Source organism: Colossoma macropomum, unplaced genomic scaffold, assembly GCF_904425465.1.
Source record: "Colossoma macropomum unplaced genomic scaffold, Colossoma_macropomum, whole genome shotgun sequence".
Lineage (NCBI taxonomy): Eukaryota > Metazoa > Chordata > Actinopteri > Characiformes > Serrasalmidae > Colossoma > Colossoma macropomum.
Window position 1 is genome coordinate 48,905,933 of NW_023494791.1, and position 9,405 is coordinate 48,915,337.

Sequence of the window (9,405 nt, forward strand, 5' to 3'; positions counted from 1 at the left end):
AAGAACCCCAGGGTAACATCTAAGGATCTGCAGGCCTCTCTTACACTGGCTAATGTCATTGTTCACCATCAGGTAAACACTTAGCAAGAATAGTATGTGTGGAATGACAGCATGGAGGAAGCCACCAGTCTTCAGGAAGAACACTGCTGCCTGTTTAAAGTTTCCTAAAGACCACCTGGAAAACTACTGAAATAATGTTATGAGGATGGATAAGGCAAAAATGATGGCAAAAACCAAACACTGCATTCCAGGATAAGAAGAGGTTATTATGAGTGAAACATGGTGGTGGCAGTATCATGGTTTGGGGCTGTTTTGCTGCTATTGGACCAGCTTGCCAACATTTAATGGAGCTATGACATCTGCATTACATCAAGAACTTCTACAGGAGAATGTTTGGGCATCCATCTATGAACTGAAGCTCAGCAGAAGGTGGGTCCTGCAGAAAAACTCACAAAAACGACCCTAAGAACACCAGTTTTAGCCCACAAAGAATGCCTAAAGCAGAAGAAACATTGCAAAGTTTAGACCTTCAATACAACAGAAGTGCTGAGGCAGAACCAGGGACACAGGAAGTGGTGGCGTGTATCCCTCCACCATGAATGGAGTTTATAAATATCTCAAAACTACCGTAAAAAATGTCACCTACTTTTAATACGTAATAACTTTCTGTGAGGGAGCTTTTAGAGGTGGACGTCTGGTTCCTATCACCACCACTGTGAACAGTTCTGACTCGGTAAGTTTATCTAGAACAGAGCATTTCACACCAAACCGCTCTGAATGACTCTGTACACATATTAACCATTTAATTACGGAGAAATTTTGCTAAGTTGGATGGAATTCCCCTTTAAAGCTGCAGTTCGCACCATGCTAATTGGTCTACATAAGCTAATTGGTCTACAGTGCTGAAACTAAAGGAGCCTCAGACACCAAACATGTGCGAACTCGACTATCGCTTTAATCGTGGTTGCGTGCTGGTTAAGCGGTTCTGGGGGGCTGCATGCAGGGCTAACTCAAAGGGGCGTTTAAGTGGTGAAGTCTGAGCCGGGCCCCTGATTCAGCAGCCTATTTTGAGAAAGGCCCGTTTGGGACGACACTCGAGACGGTCATAAACAGATGCTGCTGGAGTACGAGTGTGAGCGGTGGGGCCAGTTGGTGGTAAGTTTGGTGTCAGCTGCTCAGAATTGATCACATTTCTTACCCAGCATTGCTGACCCTGAGTATCTGCGCGCACGTACGCGCACCCTCAGACGGAACGCTGTAAATCACAGATGGTGCCACACCGGAGAACCTTGATGTCATGGATGATCAATGGACACAGACTGTATCCAAATACAGCACATCCAATCCAACTGCCCTTAAGAGGAGCACTTAAACACGCGCCACGCTTCATCATCCGCTCTCCGTTTACGTTATAACGACACTGTTTTGATGTGCCGGGTTGATATGTCGCTCTCCGGCGCAGCAGCCGGCTCAGTGAAGGCCCACGAGCTGCAGCCCAGCCTCACTGTCGTCTGTCCGAAGAGACAGAAACTACGTCTACCTGAGCGCAGAGGCTTCAACACCAGCCTGTTCAGGCCCGGCATAAACGATACGAACACAGCAATCATATCATGATTGTGACGTTAATAAACCCTTAAACTCTAAACTCTACAACCCACAATTCCTCACTCTCAGAACCACACAGCTTACACACTAGTTTCACAGTAGACACTGAATAATTAATAAAACATATTTAATAATTAATATTAGATAAATAAATGTATAATAGACAGTGACTAATTTATAATAGATGCTAAATTATTCATAGTAGATTAATTTGAGTAATTTATAGTAGATACTGAATAATTTCTAATAGATACTGAATAATTTCTAATAGATACTGAATAATTCATAGAACATACGGGATCATTCATATTAGACAAATAAATTCATAATAGACAGTGAATAATTTCTAATACATGCTGAATAGTTGTTCATTCATTGTAGATACTGAATAATTCATAGTACATACTGAATAATTCACAATAGACCTTAAATAATTCTTAGTAAACGGAATACTTTATAGTAGATACTGAGTAATTTATAATAGTTACTAAATAATTTATAGTAGATACTTAATAATTCATTGTAGTTTATGAATAATTCATGGTGGTTACTAAATAACTCATAATAGTTAATGGATAATTTATAGTAGATACTGGATTATTTATAGTAGATACTGAATAATTTGTTAGACACTAAATAATTCATAGTAAATTCAGAAAAATTCATAGTAAATTCAGAAAAATTCATAGTAGTTAGTGAATAATTCATGGTAGATACTGAATGATTCACAGAAGGTACTGAATAATTTGTAATAGTTGCTGAATAATTTATAGTAGCTACTGAATAATTCATTTTAGACACTGAATAATTCAGAGTACTTACTAAATAATTCATGGTAAGCACTGAATAATCCATCTAATGATGAGAATAACTCACATAACCTCATAATATTAGTACATCATGTATGATCAACTCTCACAGAAACCCGTCTGTGATTGGTCAGAACGTAAATGTAAACCACTTATTGATTGGTTTGGAGCTCATTTGCATATTACAGTCGTTTGCAAAATATTTCTCTTGCAAAACACCTGATATTACTATAAATTATTCACTATTGCACAATTTCTAACCTGAAGCACGTTTCCATTTTCATAGTGTTTTGACTCCTTTTACCTTTCCTGATTGGTTGTCTTTAGAGCTCATTTGCATACTGAACCCTTGTGTGATATACTGGTGTTACACAATGCCATAACGAAAGTGTTGCTATGACGATTAGCTGAGGATATATATACCTTACCACTCCTCATCTGCATAATGTTAGGTTCACACCTCCTGACTGGTCAGTCTTTACTGATTGGCTCATTTGCATATTGAGGCCTTCAGCGATTGAGTGAGATCGCAAATGCTCTATGAATATCACGATGCCTCTTAGTGACTTTTGGAAAAGTTCCTAATAATCATGATAATGATTGATAAAGGCTATCAAACGGCATTTTGACTCTCTACACCTGTTCATTGATCAGCCTTTACTGATTGGGGCTCATTTGCATATCGCAGCCTTCTATATATATTGACATTGCAAACCTACAGATATCGTGATGGCGATTAATGGCCGATATATCGCTCCAGCTCAAGCTGCTCAGCAGATCAGAGCGCTGTTAGTGCTGCACTGCTGTGTCTACACATCTACACTTCGCGTGCGCTGTTCCGGTTCCGTTAGCGCGTGCTGACGCAGATCACCCCCCACCCCCACTTTTTTTCTCGACTCATTTCAGATGCCGGTGATGTTGAATGTCTCTGAAAAGCGATGGACCAACCGACACACACACACACACACACACACACACACGTTCAGCGCGTGCACGCGCACGGTGACCACCTCGCCCCCCTAAAACCACACACACATACACACACGCGCGCACACACTGTCCCACCTACCTGGACCTGCGTGTCCGGCTCGGTCCGGCGCTTTAAGGGTCTGGAAGGTGCCTCGCGCTGCTGCTGCTTGCTCGCGCGGGGAGAATACACCCCCCTCCCCACCTCTCCAAAATCACACACTCACACACACACACACCACCAGGGCCCCTCTCGCGCGCACGGACACCGAATCTTGTCCAGCAGCTCCAGCAGGACTGACCGGATTTGTATTTGTGTAAACAAACAAACAAACAAATAAACAAAATATGAGGCTAATTGTCCCTAAACACATTCACGCGCACGCACACACGCACACGCACGCACACACACACACACCTCGCGCGCGCGAGTCCGTCCGCGCTGTCAAATCGACAATTGGTTGTGGAAAATTCGCAGGCTCGCGCGATCCATTGGCAGCGGCGGGTGGTGAGCACGAGCGGCTTCCTCCTCTTCTCTCCCTCCGCGCTTCCTCCTCCTCCTCCTCCTCCTCCTCTTCACCTTCTCTCCTCCTCGCTCGCGAACGGCAGAAGCATCATCATCATCATCATCATCATCATCCCGAGCCCACGGAAAAGGCACGCGCGCGCGCACGCGCCGCCACTCATCTCCCAGATCAGAGAGACCGAGTCGTCTCCGTTTCCATCATCATCATCCTCCTCCTCCTCCTGGTCCTCGTGCAGCTCGTGCCTCCGCCTCCCTCTGCTCCAGATTTCGCCCTCAACGCAGCACACGCACTCACACGCGCGCGCGCACACACGCTCGGCCGGCAAGCACGCGCACGCACGCACACGGACAGGCACGCATGCGCGCTACGTCACGGCGTCAGCTGGGATTGAGAAAACCGGTGTTCTCTCTGCTCCGTCACAGTGATCACAGCGCATGCAGCTGTGCATTACACGGGCTGCAACAGTGCATGCAGTACATGCCACCCCCGACCCCCCCCAGTCAAACTATATGTTTTGTTGATTTTCTAAGTAACAAACTTAACTATGGCATTTTTCTGCCCACTGACTACCAGTATATAACAGAACAGACTTTAAAGGGGAACTCCACCGATTTCTCAAACATTCTCCATGATTAAATGGTTCAGATGTAAACAGAGAGGTTCAGAGTGGTTCAGAGAGGTTTGGTGTGAAACGCTCCGTTCTAGATAATCTTACCGAGTCAGAACTGTTCACAGTGGTGGTGATAGGAACCAGACGTCCACCTCTAAAAGCTCCCTCACAGAAAGTTCCTACAGTAAATGGTTATGAATTCACTGCCTGATGACTGAGACACTGTTTTATGATAGTTTAGAGAACTTAAACTCCATTCATGGTGGAGGGATACATGCAGGGCGCTGTGAGGCAAAATAGTCCCCAAAGAAAACTTATTTCAGATTTTCCACTATTTTCCATCATCAACATTCCATATAAACTCAGAAGACTCGTGTAGGTTCACTGGTGGTTCTGGATAGTAAATAAAATGTCTATATCTGTGTTGTAGTCATGGCGACCCCTGGTTCCTATCACCACCACTGTAAAGTCATCTGAACCATTTCACACCAAACCACTCTGAATCTCTCTGTTTACATCTCACACACTGAATTATGGGGGTATTTTGAGAAATTTGTGGAATTCCCCTGTAATATGACCATGAACTGATAAGATAAAAAGGATGCATAGGTATAAATTATACATATGATTTTATATTTACGGCACCTAAGAAAACCCAGTTAAATTCCATGTATTTAGTGTAAATAAGTTAGACATCCTCTACAGAGACACACTACTGCACAGTTTAGTGCATAATATATATATATATATATTTTTTTTTGCTGACTCTGTAAAATGTTTTTTAGAACAGAGCATTTCACACCAAACCACTCTGAATGACTCTGTTTATGGCTTAACCATGTAATTATGCAGAGTGTTTTTAAAATTGGTGGAGTTCCCCTTTAAAGTCTATTCTGTAACACACTGGTAGGCAGTGCACTAAAATTTGCAGTTTGTCACTTAGAAGAACAAGACTAAAACACAAATATAGACATTTTATTTACTATCCAGAACCACCAGTGAACCTACACGAGTCTTCTGAGTTTATATGGAATGTTGATGATGGAAAATAGTGGAAAATCTGAAATAATAAGTTTTCTTTGGGGACTATTTTGCCTCACAGCGCCCTGCATGTATCCCTCCACCATGAATGGAGTTTAAGTTCTCCAAACTATCATAAAACAGTGTCTCAGTCATCAGGCAGTGAATTCATAACCATTTACTGTAGGAACTTTCTGTGAGGGAGCTTTTAGAGGTGGACGTCTGGTTCCTATCACCACCACTGTGAACAGTTCTGACTCGGTAAGTTTCTCTAGAACGGAGCGTTTCACACCAAACCACTCTGAACCACTCTGAACCCTGTCTGAACCGCTCTGATTACATCTTAACCAGTTAATGATGCAGACATTTTGAAAAATCATTTTTAAAAATCCGCTTTTATCTCTTTGAGCACATTTAAGGAGATTTTATTTCTTAATACACTTTTGTGAATTCAGGCCCAGATGTGCTTGCATCTGGTACTGAGACTACAAACAGTACAAGCAGGCCTTGTTTTCTCAGGCCAGCCCACAGCAACGTGAGTGCGTGTGATGAAAATTGCAAAACCATCAGCGCTGAACTCCCTCCAGAGTTCTCTTCCTGCTGATTGAGATGCAGATCACAGAGCAGGTACTCAACAGCGTGATCAATAAACAGACTTTAACCACACATTAATAACTCAAACCCCTGTAGTCACCATGCCTATTAATATTCACCCTAACAGAGATACACAGACGTGGCTTTAGGGGGTCATTTACAGGGGCAATGCCCACCAACTCCATCATAAATGCTGCAGATTCAAAGGTGAGGTCAGTGATTTTAAGGAACACATATATTTGGTGAAATTCTCCTCACATTTTAGCAGCTGTCAGTAAAATATACAATCAGAGGGAAAAAATCTTTGTGGCTTTCCTTTCTATAAACGATTAAGTGGACCGTCCAACAACCAACCAGGACAAAAAGGCATTTGTACCCTCCTCTCAATCATGTTGCATTCCAAGCTGTAGCCTGGCCTTTTAGCAAGTGAGCTACATACTTAAGTACTTTTTATTATAAAAAAGGTTTATAATGATTCATTTATATTTCCCCTAAGTACACAATGTTTAAGTCCTTCATTATATTTTAGGTACATCTATCAATGAGTCTATTTCCTGGCACCCATTCACCCCCCCAAACCTGATCAAGAAATAACGGGGGGATTAAAACACAAAAGAAAGGACCCAAAAAAAGAAGACAAGGAATTAAACGCAAATAAATAAGCAAGACTCTTACATACCTAAATCTTGATATCCCTGAGAGTAAACCAAGATTGGAAAGATCTGACCATGAGGTGTAAGACCTGACACTCAACCAAGAAGGGCAAGCAAAAAGGCTGGACCAAAACTGGCAAGCCTTGAGATCAAACCAAGTTCAGCAAGACCTGAGGCCTGACCAAGATTGCCATGTTCCAAGACCTGACCAAAAGTGGCAAGTTCTAAGACTCGATCAAGAATCGCAAACTCCAAGACTTGACCAAGAACGGCAGTCTGCAAGACCTGACCAAGAGTGGAAAGTTCCAAGACCTGACCACAAGTGACATACTCCAAGACCTAATCCAGAGTGGCAAGCTCCAAGACCTGACCAAGAGTGGCAAGTCTCCAAGACCTGACCAAGAGTGGCAGTCTCCAAGACCTGACCAAGAGTGGCAAGCTCCAAGACCTGACCAAGAGTGGCAATCTCCAAGACCTGACCAAGAATGGCAAGCTCTAAGACTCAATCAAGATTCGCAAACTCCAAGACTTGACCAAGAATGGCAGTCTGCAAGACCTGACCATGAGTGGAAAGCTCCAAGACCTAATCCAGAGTGGCAAGTTCCAAGAATTGACCAAAGTAGGACTGTCAAGCCCAGAAACACCTCAAAGAAGACAGTTACCTCAGACACATAATTTTGCCTCTCCTCTGCATAATCTGATCAAACAAAAAATTGTCATGAAGCAAAGGAACTGAGGACTATTTAATATTGCTGGTCCATCCTGCTGGTGGGCAAGCTGGTGAAGAAGTGCTGCCACTTTCAGATCTTGAGTCAATGCTAAACCTGGAGAGTGAACTAGAACACTTGAGGGCTCAGGGTGGGCCCAAAGGACACTGTGTGGACACATGAAGAAAACTCTGGCCAACTCTCTGATCAAGGAGTCGAGAAATCATCACATTCGTTATTGAAAAATGTAACTGATGGTGCTGTTTAAAAAATGCTCAAAGAAACTAAGAGCAAGTTACTGTACATCCTTAGCTATGCTAATGTACTTCATGTGTGATGATTTAGGCATGAAGCTAACTGGTGGGGTATTTTTTTTCATTCTTAAGTTCATTAGCCTCATAGCTCCAGTGCTAAAACTAAGGAAGCCAACTTCAGACACCACCAATATCTCAGCTGATCGGCTGCATTTGGTGTGAGGTGGAAACCGGATAAATAAAATTTTTCGCCAAACTATCACTTGCTGTAACTCTCCCTGTATGAGCAGATAGATGGCTAAGCCTGTGGTTCCTTAGAGCAGCATGTTTCCAGGCGAGAGAGATTCACCCCACCAGCCCACCAGCAGAACGCTGCACTTGCACTTTACAGCCCTGTGGGGTTTGGAGGCTCACACACAGGCACAGAGTGGGCAAACAGCAGGACTTAATGTGTCGTCCTTTCAGAACAAACTCTGCTCTGCTTGAAGAAGCACCAGTGTTGCGACTTTTTGACACAACTCTCAAATTTATGTTCTCTTCTTTCTATATTTATGGTGGCATCAATGTCTGAATTCCAAAGACTCTGGATTAAGGTCAGCAGAGCAGTTACACCCCACTGGCTTCCTTTCCCTGACCACATAGTGTTGGTTAAAGTGATAGTTTGGCAAATAAACTCTTTAATTTTGCACTGGAGATACGAGGCTAATGTTGCTATCAAGTTAATCTCTCTCCAGTTCCCGTCTGTTGGCTAGGCCTCCCTCCATCATGCGATGCTACCCAGCTGGGAGGGCGAAGGCTGGCACGAGCTTCCTCTGAGACATGTGAAGCTTCACTACGTCTTTTCAAACTATCAATGTCAGTGGAGCTCAACATACTTGGAGGAGATCCAGAGGAAAGAAACCTTTCTTAAGATCGTCTCAGAGAAATAAAGCAGATCTCAGTATTACATTGATGAAGAATCACTGATATCTGAGCTGTTTCTCCTGAACCTCCTCAGGAGAACAGAGGAAACTAACATCAGCATCTCACTGTGAGACGTTCTGGTGATGAAGGAGAAAAGCGCGAGTTCTCCCTCTGCACTGACGGACTGCTGAGAGGGTTCTGTGATCTAGAACAGAGCTGTATAAGAGAACGATGAGATCTCACACTGTTCTTATGGAGATATTACTCAGCTGAGACGAGTCAGACACTGAAGAGTTAATCCACATGTGGGACAACATTTTGATCAAAGTGAGAAAATCTGAGTTTTATTTCTCAGGAGCTGAATTTCAGAAACAGGAGAAAACGGCTTCAGACTCACTCTGATCTCAAACTGGACTTAACTGTGTCCAGGAGAAGAACCTGAGACCAAGAGGAGATCTCATTTAGAGTATCTCTCTCCTCTGGGGAATGCTAAAAGCTAGTTGAGCTAAAAAAGGCCACAGTGGCTGGCATCGCTATGATTGGGGGGGGGCACCTTACCCACCCAGAGAGACAGTTATGATCCCTTGGACTCCTGATTACGGATGGCTGTGGCATCGCTGGGGGTTGAACTTCAGATGATGGGGCCAAACTTTAGACAAGCACATGCAGCACTGAGTGGTGGTTTAAACATGCAGTCAGCACATTACTAATTCACAGATATAAGCTCTCATTACCTGTTAGCTACATTAGCCTCATA

General features: G+C 43.3%; 1 protein-coding gene across 4 annotated transcripts in view; it reads right to left on the minus strand.

The window, feature by feature from the left end:
- Nucleotides 1–3,943, minus strand: part of slc8a3 (solute carrier family 8 member 3) — a 97,104-nt gene extending 93,161 nt beyond the window's left edge. For 3 of the 4 annotated variants that reach the window (XM_036575244.1, XM_036575243.1, XM_036575241.1), the window contains exon 1: nucleotides 3,484–3,788. The gene's annotated coding sequence lies outside the window, so the exon portion shown is untranslated. The other variant, XM_036575242.1, reaches the window with a different exon arrangement.
- Nucleotides 3,944–9,405: the final 5,462 nt, after the last annotated feature.